The sequence below is a fragment of the Culex pipiens genome, chromosome 1 (genome assembly GCF_016801865.2).
Source record: "Culex pipiens pallens isolate TS chromosome 1, TS_CPP_V2, whole genome shotgun sequence".
Classification (NCBI taxonomy): domain Eukaryota; kingdom Metazoa; phylum Arthropoda; class Insecta; order Diptera; family Culicidae; genus Culex; species Culex pipiens.
This window is the reverse complement of record NC_068937.1, coordinates 72,575,308-72,592,888: the sequence shown is the minus strand read 5'-3', so window position 1 is coordinate 72,592,888 and position 17,581 is coordinate 72,575,308. Positions and strand designations below refer to the sequence as shown.

The 17,581-nt window shown below is 41.6% G+C and overlaps 1 protein-coding gene and 2 long non-coding RNA genes across 3 annotated transcripts in view; all 3 read left to right on the top strand.

Annotated features, from left to right (window-relative positions):
- The window catches only part of LOC120428915 (uncharacterized), a gene marked incomplete at its 5' end in the record, with an annotated part of 240,613 nt that overhangs the window by 8,470 nt on the left and 214,562 nt on the right, over window positions 1-17,581 (top strand). The window lies entirely within an intron of this gene.
- LOC120428174 (uncharacterized) lies at window positions 3,332-4,304 on the top strand. Its single transcript, XR_005607048.2, has 3 exons — window positions 3,332-3,486; window positions 3,542-3,725; window positions 3,784-4,304. It is a non-coding gene; the product is annotated as an uncharacterized LOC120428174 (long non-coding RNA).
- Window positions 7,530-10,581, top strand: LOC120428172 (uncharacterized). The gene is made up of 4 exons (XR_008211820.1): window positions 7,530-7,869; window positions 8,010-9,706; window positions 9,855-10,113; window positions 10,177-10,581. It is a non-coding gene; the product is annotated as an uncharacterized LOC120428172 (long non-coding RNA).

Sequence of the window (17,581 nt, the reverse complement as noted above, 5' to 3'; positions counted from 1 at the left end):
TCGTTGAAGTTTTGCAAAGTTATTAGCAATTTTGTAGACGCGCCTAAGTCAAAAAATTACCAATTTACAAAAATGTTTTAGCTTCGTAGCGCCGAGGTGAGGACAAATTTAACCAACCAAACATGGTTTCATTCATAACTTGGTGGGGGCTATTGGAAAAGTACATTGCTTTTGATTTTTGAGCACCTTGTGTAAATAGTGGTCCACTTTCAGCGAGAATTACTCAGCTGCAATAGAAATCAAGGTGAAATCAATCGACTTTCCCTCACCACTCGAAAGTTATCAAGATGCGGAAATGTTTTTGCAAGGCTGTTGCAAGCAATTGGCGGCAGCAAAGTAAATTTCAACAGCAAACATTAAAACTGCCCTTTCAAGGGCTCTAATTGAATACGAAATAGTTATTCTATATTTCCAGAAACAGAATTTCGCCGCGGCACAATAAAAAGGCAATCGCAGTAATCGATTTATTACTTCCTGCGTAAAATAAGCGATTTATTTTAACTGCTTAACTTCAGATAATGGTCAGATGCATGTCCAGTATCAAAAACCATAAAGTTTGATACCCATATTGCCTCAACTCTTATGGTTCGGCAAATGTCCCCCCATCGAAACATCCGCGGGGCCTCCGGCCACTCCGGATTGAGGCCAATACTTCCGAAATTTCAAATTTCATGTCCAGTATCAAAAACCATGAAGTTTGATACCCATATTGCCTCAACTCTTATGGTTCGGGAAATGTCCCCCCACCGGGGCCTCCGGAACATCCGCGGGGCCTCCGACCACTCCGGATTGTGGCCAATACTTCCGAAATTTCAAATTTCATGTCCAGTATCAAAAACCATGAAGTTTGATACCCATATTGCCCCAACTCTTTTGGTTCGGCAAATGTCCCCCCTGCCGAAATGTTTAATTTCATGTCCAGTATCAAAAACCATAAACTTTATCGCAACCACAACCAACTTGACCCAAAGGGAACTGGTTCTCGATCAACACGGAGACCCCTTCTTGATGCCGTTAACCGGAGCATTCCGGGATCAGCAGCTTGACCACATCGGTCCCTAACGTTCTTCCTTGATGGCCTGCAGCGATAATCCGTCCCGTTCCTGCGACGGCCCGAGCCATTTCGGCGACCTCTCCACGTCGTTGACCGGGGGAAATTTCTGCTGTCCCTTCTGATTCTGCAACTGCCACTCGATGTTGACTCCTCGGCTGTCAGAAAATTATGAGCTTGAGTGGAAGTGATTTTAGATACATCAATCTCACGTCTCTCGGAGAGGATGATCGGGAAAGGTTTGTTCAACCAATCAGCGTGAAGGAAAAGGAGGGGAAGTCTGCGAAGAGGGGAAATCGCCACGTAACGATTTCGCTTCGCAAAAAAATGGGTTCCGATCTTTTTATTCATTCTCTTTACACATACTACACACCACCTAGACCACCAAACAGTGCGTTGCAAGTGTATTTGTAGCAAGAAAGCGCCATCGACTGTGGATTTGCTCGTGTGTGTATGTGTAGTAAACCACACTAAAATTGTGTTCGCGGAACCACACTAATATCGAAAATCGATTTTCCCCAAGATCGATCGGATGAGCAAACTCGTGAAGGGTAGTTGCACGGCAGAAACCAGGCGCACACAAATGAAGCTCCCCAGCCCGCGTTTGTGTGTATGCGTTGATAATTTGGTGCTCTTTCAATCCCCAAACTTGCCACTCGATTTCCCTTCCGCACACACAAACACTCACTACCGTACCCAACCAGATTTTTAAAGAATACTCTTTCGTGTGAATTGGCCCTGAAAAGGGCCATTTTAACGTCCTATGACGATGATAAAACCATGCGATGATGACACTCCAAGTTGCCGGCAATTTTCCCTCCCGCGCCTGCTCTGCCTCTCTTTCCAATTTGTCAATTCTCTCCTTCCTCTCGGCGGCTCTGCTGTACTGCTGCTGCTTCTCGATCCTCCTCGTGCAAAGCTTCGGACTCGTTTGAGCTTCAACCGGCGGCACGGCGCTCTTTTATAACCTCGCTTGGCTGTGACGGCTCGACGCTTTCGAAGCAGTGGCAGAGAGCAAAATTTGCTAAGTGCTAGATACTTGAATCTGATTATTGTGTTCGGGAAAGGTTGCGCTCAACCAATCAGCGACCGGGATTTTCCCGGTCTGAATTTTTATTTTTCATCTTAACTTTTGAGTACTTTAACAAAGTTTTATCAACTTTGTGAGGTAGTCTACTTGCAATTAAAGACTTCCCCTTTCGTTTGGTGGATAAAGCATGCAGATTGCTTGAATTGGGTGGAAGATATAAGCGTTTAAACGATTACACAAATCGTTACACTTTCGCTTCGCGAAATTTTGGATTGACACCCGTAGACAGTGCCCTTAGGACAAAGTTCTTTGTCAAAATTTTCGTAATTACCTTTTGCCTCTTGGTGGCGCTTTGTATTAATATGTGTGTGCTCGATGTTTGCGGATGTGCACGCAGAACACAGAACAGTTAAAACTAGCGAAAATGCCTCACTTTCTTCTGATACAAGTTGCCGCATTCTTTTATTACGTAACGCAGTTAGTGGTGGTCGCCATATTGAAATTATTTGAATATTCATACCCGTGGTACTACCCAGTCAACTCAATCGGAATTAAATTCGAATCGTTTAAGTATTCCGTTTCAAACGCAACAACCGAACTGAATTCTTTTTCAGAATTCCGATTGAGTTGACTGGGCAGTAGGTTCAAGTAGGATTACACACTTTTGTGTAATCATATGGTACGTTCGTTTGAAATGCCGGTGTGGCACTGAGTGCCGCACTCGTCGGTGCCAGTTTTGGTTCAATCGAACGTCATTTGTCAGTGCGCGTGGAACTCGAATGAAACTGAAAAAATATTGAGTGCGGCACTAGAGTTTCAGTTCCAACATGGCGGCGAAACTCGTGCGAAACTAGCGCGAGTTTCTTCAAAGAAACACTTTGACAGCTCTGAGTGCGGCACTCAGTGTGAAACTAGCCATCAAACGAACGTACCAATAGTTGAACTAAAAAAAGTTTAATGCTGTTACTCGGTGAAGCAATAACGTTGCCCAGGCACGAAATATTTTAGCAGAGCTGGTTCTGTAAGAATCCTGCTAGAATGTCGCTACATTTCTGTTAGAATTCTATAAGAAAATGGAAACTCCCAGTCACGACGTTCTAGCAGGATTCTAATACCCCGTTCGCACGGGCGAGTTATAACCGGTTATAAGACCAAAAGTGGTTATAACTCTTAAAACCGGCTATAACTCTGGTTTTGCCCATACAACGATCTGTCAAATTAAAACTGGTTTTAAAAGTTATAACCAAGTTAAAACTACTCGAAATGGGAATTTGACTGCTGGAATTTCAAAAAAATCAAACTAGTAGGCTTTGGTTAATCCTTCAAAAAATTTTACACGACAACCAAACAAAATAACTTTTTTTTTGTCTCGGTTGGTGATATTCGTTTTTGTATCGGATTTTTGGTGAGTTTCGAGACTGATGTACCAATTCAAACTAATAATAAAAAAAATCTTTTAGCCAACATCATAGTAAATCGAAGCGAAGTTTCGTTTCGATTTCGGTAGATTGAAACTGACGATAGGTGCGGATTTCGTTTCGTGCTGATCCAATAAATTGTTCCGTTCTGGCGGATTCCTTCATGGAAAGCAGAAGCAGAAGCAATGGGATCGTGAGAACACAACAAGTCAAGAAGTAGCAGCACGTGAGTTTCAAAATATAATAGAATTTGCTTTGTATTTTCTGATAATCATTACTTTTAGATAGTTGAACAAAATCCCGTTTCGGATAAGTTCTGAATCAAAGAAGCAAAGCCGGAAGTGGCCCGTCCGAATCAAAGTAGCAAACGGAGCGCTGGCATCTGTAGTTTCGATATCACCCTGATTGGATGTTCCCAAGACGGATCTTTGCCCGTTTAAATCGAAACAGGCGTTCTACGGCTCGCAAACCTACAACGTGCGAGACCCGCTGGTTCTGCTGTTCCAGATGCGACCCTTATTGGTGAACGAAATATAGAAAGCATACCCTGGAAGTGTTATAGAGTTATCTACGTGCGCATGTATTGCGTGTACGTACACGAAAATGATTGAGGTTAAATTTTGTACCCGCCAGCAAAAACAAATGGCGTGCTAGTGTGCGTGAGATCGGGCTTAGATAACTCTATAAGGGCAGTGCAAGGACCTGTTGTTACGGAATGGCGGCCAGCTTTTATTTGATTGGTTTACTCCGTTCCAGTTAAGTTGATGTCGACGCATGTTCTTTTAAAATTCTATAATAAAAGATGATTAGGGGCTTAATGGATGGGAAGGGAAGGTAGGGGGGAGGGGGGCGAACGTTGATCACGGTGGTACTGCTGGTGATGTGCATTATTTGCCTGTCAAGATCTCGCAAGCGTCCATTCGCTTGAGGATGGTTGTGCTTTAAAATCTTCAACGCAGTGAGTCTTATTTTTGTTCGGCAGTGCTTCGACGGACACCCCCATCGGGGCTAGTGAATACAACGGTTTTTGACAATCTTAGCAAATTATAAAAGCACGTAGATTGTTCCATTGATACTTGGTCATTTCCAGCCGGTAGCTTTGGCGTAGAACAAGTTCGTTGTTGTCTCACGACGACTTGGAGTCTATGTGGAATTCATGAACAGAACAGTACTACTAAATAAATTTACCTCGTGGAAATTTACACCTAATAAAAAATGACCCCTTTGCGCAACCCGCGAAAAAATCGCACTTAGTTCAGAGCATTCTGGATGGCCTGGCCGGTTTCTGGAGATGCTTTCGGTGTTAACAATCTGATTGTATCTTAGTACCGTCATCAGGGGTGACATTGGGTCTGGGGGTGAAATTGGGTCATACAAAAATGCTGAAATTTGTATGACCCAATCTCACCCCCCAGACCCAATGTCACCCCTGCTGATGGTACGTATGAAGCGAACCCCCCTCCCTCCCCCCCCCCCTCGAACTGATCTCAGACTTTATTTAACCTTTTCATGCGACCTGGATAAATGACCTATTCTAGCCTGAACACTTGGATCTTCAGGCGACCTTCCAGAAAGTCGTCGATCTTGAGGCCAAGAAAGTATTTTCAGGACTCGTCCAACACTCCACAGTAGGACGATACCCAGAAGCAGCAGAATCTCGTTCTTCTCCTTGACCATAACCAGCTCACGGGCCACCTTCCGGGTTCAGCTCAGCACATGATGCGTCAGACATTGCAACCTCCAGTCACCGAGGCGCAACCTTTCGAACGGCCTCAGTTCCGTCACGTTGTCGAGGGATTCGGTAGCATGTCCCGGTAAATTCTTAAAAAGCAGTTCCGGATCAACCAGATCGTCCAACTATTTAAATTTAAATCCCAGTTGGTTGCAGCGGTGACCGAACCTTCGGAGTCAGCAGACCAATTCCAACCGGCCAATAATCAATAAATAACATTTGAAAATATGATTTTTAAATACTTGCCATTGTGCTCAGATCCGGAAGCGAAAAAGGCCAAAAAACCCGGCCCTCACCGGATAGAGTGAAAACGATGGCCAAAATCCGCATCACCGTATAAAAAATCAAAATGAATGACAACACTAAATAATCACAGCCTTCTGTAATCTGTCAAAATAGTTAAAACCGTTATAACCACTCGCTCCCGTGCGAACGGTTTGGATATAACTTGGTTTTAACTTAAAACCTTTTCGTTAAAACCGGCTATAACTCGCCCGTGCGAACGGGGTATAACAGAGTTCTTACAGAGCTGGATATTCTTACAGCATTCTAGCAGAAATGTTCCACCGTTCTAGCAGGATTCTGACAGAACCAGCTCTGCTAGAATATTTCGTGACTGGGCTGTGTTAGAACTCGGCTAGAAACCAACCAACGAATGCCTGCTCATTAAGGTACACTTCTTTTATTACGTAACGCTAAAATTTGTATTTTTTGACCCCCTTGCCCTTCGTTTACAAATTTCTAAAAAATACTTAACTCGTTCGAACTTCCCACCCCCTCAACCCACACCACCAACGTCGTTATGTAATAAAAGAAAAAAATACTTAACTCGTTCGAACTTCCCACCCCCTCAACCCACACCACCAACGTCGTTATGTAATAAAAGAATTCTCTTTTACGGTGGTGGCGCTGCGTGGTGGTAGCTGCCGTGTTTATTACACTATGAAAATATCTATGGCTAATCTAAAGATTCAAAAGGTGGCAACAGAAATGTCCGTCCAAAAGAGGTGCTGCAAAAAAACTTATTATTTTTTGATCAAATGTTCGAACAAATCAGCAACAATTACAAGTTTAATAGTCAACTATACTTGAAAGTTAGTTTTGTTATTTGTTTTTGCAAAACCGAAACGAAAGTGCCAAACATATTCGTAATTACCTTTTGCCTCTTGGTGGCGCTTTGTATTAGTATGAGTGTGGTCGATGTTTCCCAGTCAAATCAATCCGAATTCTGAAACGGAATCTAATTAGAATCGTATACAAATTCCGTTTCAAACGCAACAACCGGTTCCGTGTTCGAACCGGTTGTTGCGTTTGAAACGGAATTTGTATACGATTCTAATTACATTCCGTTTCAGAATTCGGATTGATTTAACTGGGTTGCGGACGTGCACGCAGAACACAGAACAGTTAGAACTAGCGAAAATGCCTCACTTTCTTCTGATACAAGTTGCCGCATTCTTTTATTACGTAACGCAGTTGTTGGTGTGGGTTGAGGGGGTGGGGAGTTCGAACGAGTTAAGTGTTTTTTTGAAATGTGTATGGACATTTTAAACGAAGCGCGAGGGGGTCAAAAAATCCAAATTTTAGCGTTACGTAATAAAAAAAGTGTACCTAAATGAGCAGGCATTCGTTGGTTGGTTTCCAGCCGAGTTCTAACACAGTTTCCATTTTCTTATAGAATTCTAACAGAAATGTAGCGACATTCTGGCAGGATTCTTACAAAACCAGCTCTGCTAAAATATTTCGTGCCTGCACTCAAAATCAGAATAACCCTTAAAAGGGTACTTTTTATCCTTTTTTCAAGTTTACCCGTCTTCACCCTTTTGAAAGGGTACGAGGGCGAAACCCTTCAAAAGGGTACTGGCCCAGTACCCTTTAAAAGGATACTGCCCAGTCAAATCAATCCGAATTCTGAAACGGAATCTAATTAGAATCGTATACAAATTCCGTTTCAAACGCAACAACAGGTTCGAACACGGAACCGGTTGTTGCGTTTGAAACGGAATTTGTATACGATTCTAATTAGATTCCGTTTCAGAATTCGGATTGATTTGACTGGGTGGCCATGGAGCGGCGCGCTCACTAGCGACATCTATGAGTCAATTTTGTTTTGTTGAAACAGTGCTGCCATCTGTTGTAATTTTTCATAATTTCTTTAAGCATTAAATTTATTAGGAAAATGTTTTTTATTGTTTTAAATTAATATTTACAGTTCAAAATAAAATGTAATCCTTAGTAAATCACATGCTTTGAGTATTGCGCTGTTCGATTTAAACCGAGGGGCGTGACAATGGCCTTAATAAATTAATTTTGGCATTTAATATATTAAGGAATTAAATTCCTCTTGCCATTTGACATTTTACAGAACCACACCTGCTTTATTGAAAACGTTGGTTTGCTTTGTGTCTCTTTCGCGCTCGACTGTCAAGTTTGTTTTGATTTAATTTTGTGATGCAGCAAGCTGCAACGCGGATACTGTTTTTTCGCCGATATTACAGGAAAAGTTTATGGAGCAGCACCGGAAAAGGACAAACTGCCGGAGAGCATCGGAACATCCAACGCCATCGAATTCCACCGCAAGTGGAAACTTGTTCATCTCAGCTGGACAGATTGTTCCGCTAAGCATCGTTCTCGCATGGTGAGTTTCAATATTCTTTTCAAACTTTTCAAGTTAAATAGGCAATTCTTGTTTCAACTATCAGTTGTTTAAAAAACGATCATCTTTTGAACCAGTTGTTTTTTCTGTGATTAAAGACATTATTTTGTTCCCCCCTCCAGGTTCTAATTGGTTCGTCGCACCGCTGCTGGAAGTGTTGCATTCCTCTTGAAGGACTGCTTCCTCCAAACGGGATGTTGTTGCTGTGGGTGCCGCGGCCGTTCAACATGCGTCGGGACAATGTCGATGGGTGATCGATGTTCCGCTGGTCAAAGGCTGGTGCTAGGAGTACTGCTCGTCGGGAAATCAGTTGAAATCTTCTTGGTTACGTGCTGAACGCGTTAAAATACCGCAAGCCGCAGGTGCAGAAGAAGCAGTACCAGTTCCGTTCGCTCAGCGCGACTCAGTTCTTCCAAGCATCGACTCTGCCTGGTATAATTTGCTTAACCTGAACAGTTTTCATTTGGATCGCGATTTTAATGTAAAACTTATAAAGACGTTTACTAAAAAGGATTGTGAGGTGCGATTCGTAGATGCTTGTGCCGGGGAATTGTGCTTTTATTCATCATGCGCAAAGTCAAGTTGTGAAATAAAATAAATATAAATAAAAAATCTATTCTAACATGATAGCGAGAACATCACTTAAGGGTGCACAGCAACCAAGGAAGTTGTTGTCTTCTTATTCCAAAATTGTCAAACTTACGGACCCAATTTTATTACCCAAAATTTATTATAATTTTTTCATTAAGCATATTTTTTAAATAAAGGGCAAGTACTTGTACTTCGACTGACACCATATTAACAAATCAAACTTCCGTCCGATACCGAAAGTAGAAGCGGTTTGCTCCTTGCCGAAGCTCAATTCCATAAGCAGCTTCTAGGATGATGTCCAAGTTCTTCGACGCAATCGCGAAGAAAAATCAGAGAGAGAACGTTGCCAGCGAGGACGTGCTGAGCACCTGAGCCGGCGCCGGTTCGGTATTGATGAGATAATTGTTGCTGATTTGTTCGAACATTTGATCAACAAAGTTTTTTTGCGGCACCTCTTTTTGACGAACATTTCTGTTGCCACCTTTTGGTTCCTTGGATTAGCCATGGATATTTTCATAGTGTAATAGTGAGTTATCTAAGCCCGAGCTCACGCACACTAGCACTCCATTTGTTTTGCTGGCGGGTACAAAATTTAACCTCAATGTTTTTCGTGTACGTTCACGCAATACATGCGCACGTAGATAACTCTATGAACAGGGCAGCTACCACCACGCAGCGCCACCAGCGTAAAAGAGCATCTTTTATTACGTAACGCTGTTGGTGGTGTAGGTTGAGGGGGTGGGAGGTTCGAACGAGTTAAGTATTTTTTTTGAAATTTGTATGGACATTTTAAACGAAGGGGGAGGGGATCCTAAAATCCAAATTTTAGCGTTACGTAATAAAAGAAGTGTACCCAAATGAGCAGGCATTCGTTGGTTGGTTTCTAGCCGAGTTCTAACACAGTTTCCATTTTCTTATAGATACATAAATGTAGTGACATTCTAGCAGGATTCTTACAGAACCAGCTCTGCTATAATATTTCGTGCCTGGGCAACGTTATTGCTTCACCGAGTAACAGCATTAAACTTTTTTTAGTTCAACTAAAGTTCAACTTTAGTTATTTATCAACCCACACCAACAACTGCGTTACGTAATAAAATAATGCTCTTTTACGCTGCGTGGTGGCATAGATTATTAATTACCTAGATGTCTCACTTCGGGATTTTTCCATACATCCAGTTGGCGACACCCCTTTAGCGCTCCGAGCGCCACCACAGTCAAGTTACAGGTACTAAATTGTTAAACAAAATCGAAGTACTCTTTGTGTTTGCCCGTTCAATGTTTACTTTCTGTTTTGCCAAGTGTCACAAACGTTGATTCAAAGGGCGCTTTTATTTCGTATTTAAATTTTTTTCTGGGATTAATTCCGAAACAAGAGGAAGATGCTCGGCCTCCAGCGTAAGCTAGTAACGCAAGCGGCAACGGCAGCTGCAGAGACGATTCCGAGCCGCAGATCAAAACAAAGAAACCAAAGGAGGAGGATGTGACCCAACTTCAAGCCAAGGTCAAACAGTGCCCACTAGGTGGCGAAATAGAAGCAGGTTCGCGCCGCTCCCAGGTGGTACGTCCCGTGTGGTACCGACGGTGAACGAACTAAGTGCAATCCGAGTTATAAGGTGATTTTTGCTGGTGAAGGTTGGTATAATAACTTCGTCGTGAGCCTTATCGTGTGGGAGGCTACATTTTATCTTCTTCCAGATAAATAAGAAGTGACCACAAAACTGATCCAGCCATATGCGTGTCGGATTGAGAGGGGTCACCGCTGCCTTCTGATCACCCGTCTGACCCGAAATGGCATGGAGCAAGAACAACCTTGAGCTTTCAAAGTGGCAGCTCCCAAGTTTAGACAATAAAAATTCAAAACAGATTCAGAACCGTTTTATTGTGCATCTTTAAATCACTACTACTTGAGTATTATTACAAATTAAAATTTGCAGAAAAATCATAGCATTTTCACTAGTTCTTGACACTTTTGCCAGCAGGGCACTTGATTCGTCGTGGTATTTTTGATTGTCCGAGTATTCTCGTTCAGTATCGCAATGAAATGCAGGAGAACACGACAGATTTTGGAGGAACCACGGAGGAACCGGTATTCGGCAAGAGATTGCTGGAGTTCACACAAAAGAAGACTGCGCTGCCGAAGACATCGCTGCTCGCTTCCGGTGGATTGTCGCTGCATTTCGGAGAACAATAAAAAAAAGCGTTGTTGTGGCTGGAGAAGAATGTGTCTGCTGGATAAGGTTGTATCTGGAGGACAGATTCTGGATTGCGGTGCAGGTTCCACTTGCAGTGGGGATTTTGAACGTAACCTGAGGGGGTGTGAAAACAAAACTTTTTTGGCTAAACATCAATCTACTCACTTGTCGGCACTTATCCACGTCGAACAGTGGGCACCGTCGGATAAACCGGTTCCATTCAAGGAATTTTAGTTAGGCGGAAGCATCTGGACCGTATTTTTCTAAATGAACTCTAAAATCATCAATGATGTGCTTTTTGGTTTGACAGAAAATAAATAAAGTTTGAAAAGCAGATGTTGCTACGATGCAACCGAACCAATTGAACTGAAACTGGGGAGAAAAAACTTTTTCAATATTCCCAAAGGGAGACGCCCAAAAATTTTACCTGTAAATTGCCACCAGGGGGAATTATGGCGTGGCGTTAGCGTCACCAGCCCCAACAGCGGAGTGGCGTATCTATATATAATTAGTCTATGCACTGAAAGAAACCGACATAGCAATGTCAGATGTTTTCCACATGAATCTACCCCATACTACTTTGCATGTGAATGTCATGTGCAAAACACTTGAAAATTTTCAATCGTGCGCCGTATTAATTTCAAGTGCAAATCACGTTAGTTTCGTGTGACTTCGCACTTGATTTTGAAGTGCTGTTCACTTCAAATTTGAATGAATTGCTAATGTAATCCACATGTTTTTATTACGAAAACCATGCGAGCATATTTTAGAAATGTGATATTTATGCATTTAAAAAAAACTTTTTTTTAATTTTAATAGCTTTATTTTTTTTTTTACATTCTTTAAGGCAATGATTCTTCACACACTTTTCTTCCCAATTAAAATCACTGTAAAAGCGGTCATGGTCTAAAATCTGCGTTCGCGAATCAAAAGTAATTTTAAGACACATCCCGGCCACCAACCCGACGGATTAAACGACGATTGTAAAGATCTCCGGCTTGAGGGAATGTCCTCTTGGTGGAGAGGCCGATGATAGAACCTTTGTTCCGATGTTCCAATTCTCTGCTCAGTAATCATCTTCTTGATGTAGATTTCTTAATGTTCATCGGGATCTGTAAATATAAAAAATATTCATCATTGAATAAGAAATAAATCACGGTCATTAGTTAGGACTTACCTCAAATATAATTTACAAAACGATTAGTCTTCTTTGCTAAATAGCCGATGCAGCATCCGAGCTGACAGTTGGGCGTCAGCTTTAAGCATTTCTGCGGTGATCCGATCTATCCCTGGCGCTTTTCCGGACTTCATACACCTCACAGCTTCCTCAATCTCTCTCAGCGTAGGTGGATTAGAATTCACCCGGTTGATACGCCTCACGTTAGGCGGTTGATACTGAGCGGTTGGACGTGGATTCGAGACTTGTAGCAGCTGCTCAAAATGCTCGAACCATCGTCTCAGCTGGTCAGCTGGATCGGTTATCAGCTGGCCGCTCCTGTCTTTCACCGGAATTTGTGTATTCGTCCTGGCACCACACAAGCGTCGCGATACGTCATAGAGGAGGCGCATGTCACCATTGTTGGCAGCTTTCTCTCCCTCGTCGGCAAGGGAATCTGTCCAGGCTCTCTTGTCCCGCCTACAAGAGCGTTTAACCGCCTTTTCCAGATTAGCGTACTCTTGGCGGGTACGTGCCTTCGTCGATCAAATTTTCGAACAAATCAGCAACAATTACAAGTTTGATAATCAAACTATATTTAAAAGTTAGTTTTGTTATGGGTAATTCTCTACCAACTCACACGAAATCGGGAAAAGTTGCCCCGACCCCTCTTCGATTTGCGTGAAACTTTGTCCTAAGGGGTAACTTTTGTCCCTGATCACGAATCCGAGGTCCGTTTTTTGATATCTCGTGACGGAGGGGCGGTACGACCCCTTCCATTTTTGAACATGCGAAAAAAGAGGTGTTTTTCAATAATTTGCAGCCTGAAACGGTGATGAGATAGAAATTTGGTGTCAAAGGGACTTTTATGTAAAATTAGACGCCCGATTTGATGGCATACTCAGAATTCCGAAAAAACGTATTTTTCATCGAAAAAAACACTAAAAAAGTTTTAAAAATTCTCCCATTTTCCGTTACTCGACTGTAAAAAATTTTGGAACATGTCATTTTTTGGGAAATTTAATGTTCTTTTCGAATCTACATTGTCCCAGAAGGGTCATTTTTTCATTTAGAACAAATTTTTTCATTTTAAAATTTCGTGTTTTTTCTAACTTTGCACGGTTATTTTTTAGAGTGTAACAATGTTCTACAAAGTTGTAGAGCAGGCAATTACAAAAATTTTGATATATAGACATAAGGGGTTTGCTTATAAACATCACGAGTTATCGCGATTTTACGAAAAAAAGTTTTGAAAAAGTTGGTCGTCATCGATCATGGCCGTTCATGGTCACCCGCGACAGACACGGACGACGAAACAAAGAGAAACGCAAAAAGTAACTTTTTCAAAACTTTTTTTCGTAAAATCGCGATAACTCGTGATGTTTATAAGCAAACCCCTTATGTCTATATATCAAATTTTTTGTTATTGTCTGCTCTACAACTTTGTAGAACATTGTTACACTCTAAAAAATAACCCTGCAAAGTTAGAAAAAACACGAAATTTTAAAATGAAACATTTTGTTCTAAATGAAAAAATGACCCTTCTGGGACAATGTAGATTCGAAAAGAACATTAAATTTCCCAAAAAATGACATGTTCCAAAATTTTTTACAGTCGAGTAACGGAAAATGGGAGAATTTTTAAAACTTTTTTAGTGTTTTTTTCGATGAAAAATACGTTTTTTCGGAATTCTGAGTACGCCATCAAATCGGGCGTCTAATTTTACATAAAAGTCCCTTTGACACCAAATTTCTATCTCATCACCGTTTCAGGCTGCAAATTATTGAAAAACACCTCTTTTTTCGCATGTTCAGAAATGGAAGGGGTCGTACCGCCCCTCCGTCACGAGATATCAAAAAACGGACCTCGGATTCGTGATCAGGGACAAAAGTTACCCCTTAGGACAAAGTTTCACGCAAATCGAAGAGGGGTCGGGGCAACTGCTGTGTGAGTTGGCGGAGAATTACCCTTATTTGTTTTTGCAAAACCGAAACGAAAGTGCCAAAAATATTCGTAATTACCTTTTGCCTCTTGGTGGCGCTTTGTATTAATATGTGTTGTCGATGTTTGCGGATGTGCACGCAGAACACAGAACAGTTAAAACTAGCGAAAATGCCTCACTTTCTCCAGATACAAGTTGCCGCATAGAGCTATCTAAGCCCGATCTCACACACACTAGCACCCCATTTGTTTTGCTGGCGGGTACAAAATTTAACCTCAATCTTTTTCGTGTACGTACACGCAATACATGCGCACGTAGATTACTCTATTCTTTTATTACGTAACGCAGTTGGTGGTGGTCGCCATATTGAAATTACTTGAATATTCATACCCGTGGTACTACCCAGTCAACTCAACCGGAATTAAATTCGAATCGTTTAAGTATTCCGTTTCAAACGCAACAACCGAACTGAATTCCGTTTCAGAATTCCGATTGAGTTGACTGGGCAGTAGGTTCAAGTAGGATTACACACTTTTGTGTAATCATATGGTACGTTCGTTTGAAATGCCGGTGTGGCACTGAGTGCCGCACTCGTCGGTGCCAGTTTTGGTTCAATCGAACGTCATTTGCGCGTGGAACTCGAATGAAACTGAAAAAATATTGAGTGCGGCACTAGAGTTTCAGTTCCAACATGGCGGCGAAACTCGTGCGGAACTAGCGCGAGTTTCTTCAAAGAAACACTTTGACAGCTCTGAGTGCGGCACTCAGTGTGAAACTAGCCATCAAACGAACGTACCAATAGTTGAACTAAAAAAAGTTTAATGCTGTTACTCGGTGAAGCAATAACGTTGCCCAGGCACGAAATATTTTAGCATAGCTGGTTCTGTAAGAATCCTGCTAGAATGTCGCTACATTTCTGTTAGAATTCTATAAGAAAATGGAAACTCCCAGTCACGACGTTCTAGCAGGATTCTAACAGAGTTCTTACAGAGCTGGATATTCTTACAGCATTCTAGCAGAAATGTTCCACCGTTCTAGCAGGATTCTGACAGAACCAGCTCTGCTAGAATATTTCGTGACTGGGCTGTGTTAGAACTCGGCTAGAAACCAATCAACGAATGCCTGCTCATTAAGGTACACTTCTTTTATTACGTAACGCTAAAATTTGTATTTTTTGACCCCCTTGCTCTTCGTTTACAAATTTCTAAAAAATGCTTAACTCGTTCGAACTTCCCACCCCCTCAACCCACACCACCAACGTCGTTATGTAATAAAAGAAAAAAAAAATACTTAACTCGTTCGAACATCCCACCCCCTCAACCCACACCACCAACGTCGTTATGTAATAAAAGAATTCTCTTTTACGGTGGTGACTCTGCGTGGTGGTAGCTGCCGTGTTTATTACACTATGAAAATATCTATGGCTAATCTAAAGATTCAAAAGGTGGCAACAGAAATGTCCGTCCAAAAGAGGTGCTGCAAAAAACTTATTATTTTTTGATCAAATGTTCGAACAAATCAGCAACAATTACAAGTTTAATAGTCAACTATACTTGAAAGTTAGTTTTGTTATTTGTTTTTGCAAAACCGAAACGAAAGTGCCAAACATATTCGTAATTACCTTTTGCCTCTTGGTGGCGCTTTGTATTAGTATGAGTGTGGTCGATGTTTGCGGACGTGCACGCAGAACACAGAACAGTTAGAACTAGCGAAAATGCCTCACTTTCTTCTGATACAAGTTGCCGCATTCTTTTATTACGTAACGCAGTTGTTGGTGTGGGTTGAGGGGGTGGGGAGTTCGAACGAGTTAAGTGTTTTTTTGAAATGTGTATGGACATTTTAAACGAAGCGCGAGGGGGTCAAAAAATCCAAATTTTAGCGTTACGTAATAAAAGAAGTGTACCTAAATGAGCAGGCATTCGTTGGTTGGTTTCCAGCCGAGTTCTAACACAGTTTCCATTTTCTTATAGAATTCTAACAGAAATGTAGCGACATTCTGGCAGGATTCTTACAAAACCAGCTCTGCTAAAATATTTCGTGCCTGCACTCAAAATCAGAATAACCCTTAAAAGGGTACTTTTTATCCTTTTTTCAAGTTTACCCGTCTTCACCCTTTTGAAATGGTACGAGGGCGAAACCCTTCAAAAGGGTACTGGCCCAGTACCCTTTAAAAGGATACTGCCCAGTCAAATCAATCCGAATTCTGAAACGGAATCTAATTAGAATCGTATACAAATTCCGTTCTGTATACGATTCTAATTAGATTCCGTTTCAGAATTCGGATTGATTTGACTGGGTGGCCATGGAGCGGCGCGCTCACTAGCGACATCTATGAGTCAATTTTGTTTTGTTGAAACAGTGCCATCTATTGTAATTTTTCATAATTTCTTTAAGCATTAAATTTTATTAGGAAAATGTTTTTTATTGTTTTAAATTAATATTTACAGTTCAAAATAAAATGTAATCCTTAGTAAATCACATGCTTTGAGTATTGCGCTGTTCGGTTTAAACCGAGGGGCGTGAAAATGGCCTTAATAAATTAATTTTGGCATTTAATATATTAAGGAATTAAATTCCTCTTGCCATTTGACATTTTACAGAACCACACCTGCTTTATTGAAAACGTTGGTTTGCTTTGTGTCTCTTTCGCGCTCGACTGTCAAGTTTGTTTTGATTTAATTTTGTGATGCAGCAAGCTGCAACGCGGATACTGTTTTTTCGCCGATATTACAGGAAAAGTTTATGGAGCAGCACCGGAAAAGGACAAACTGCCGGAGAGCATCGGAACATCCAACGCCATCGAATTCCACCGCAAGTGGAAACTTGTTCATCTCAGCTGGACAGATTGTTCCGCTAAGCATCGTTCTCGCATGGTGAGTTTCAATATTCTTTTCAAACTTTTCAAGTTAAATAGGCAATTCTTGTTTCAACTATCAGTTGTTTAAAAAACGATCATCTTTCGAACCAGTTGTTTTTCTGTGATTAAAGACATTATTTTGTTCCCCCCTCCAGGTTTTAATTGGTTCGTCGCACCGCTGCTGGAAGTGTTGCATTCCTCTTGAAGGACTGCTTCCTCCAAACGGGATGTTGTTGCTGTGGGTGCCGCGGCCGTTCAACATGCGTCGGGACAATGTCGATGGGTGATCGATGTTCCGCTGGTCAAAGGCTGGTGCTAGGAGTACTGCTCGTCGGGAAATCAGTTGAAATCTTCTTGGTTACGTACTGAACGCGTTCAAATACCGCAAGCCGCAGGTGCAGAAGAAGCAGTACCAGTTCCGTTCGCTCAGCGCGACTCAGTTCTTCCAAGCATCGACTCTGCCTGATATAATTTGCTTAACCTGAACAGTTTTCATTTGGATCGCGATTTTAATGTAAAACTTATAAAGACGTTTACTAAAAAGAATTGTGAGGTGCGATTCGTAGATGCTTGTGCCGGGGAATTGTGCTTTTATTCATCATGCGCAAAGTCAAGTTGTGAAATGTAATAAATATATATAAAAAATCTATTCTAACATGATAGCGAGAACATCACTTAAACAATAATTTTGTATATTTATTATTATTTTTTCATTAAGCATATTTTTTAAATAAAGGGCAAGTACTTGTACTTCGACTGACACCATATTAACAAATCAAACTTCCGTCCGATACCGAAAGCAGAAGCGGTTTGCTCCTTGCCGAAGCTCAATTCCATAAGCAGCTTCTAGGATGATGTCCAAGTTCTTCGACGCAATCGCGAAGAAAAATCAGAGAGAGAACGTTGCCAGCGAGGACGTGCTGAGCACCTGAGCCGGCGCCGGTTCGGTATTG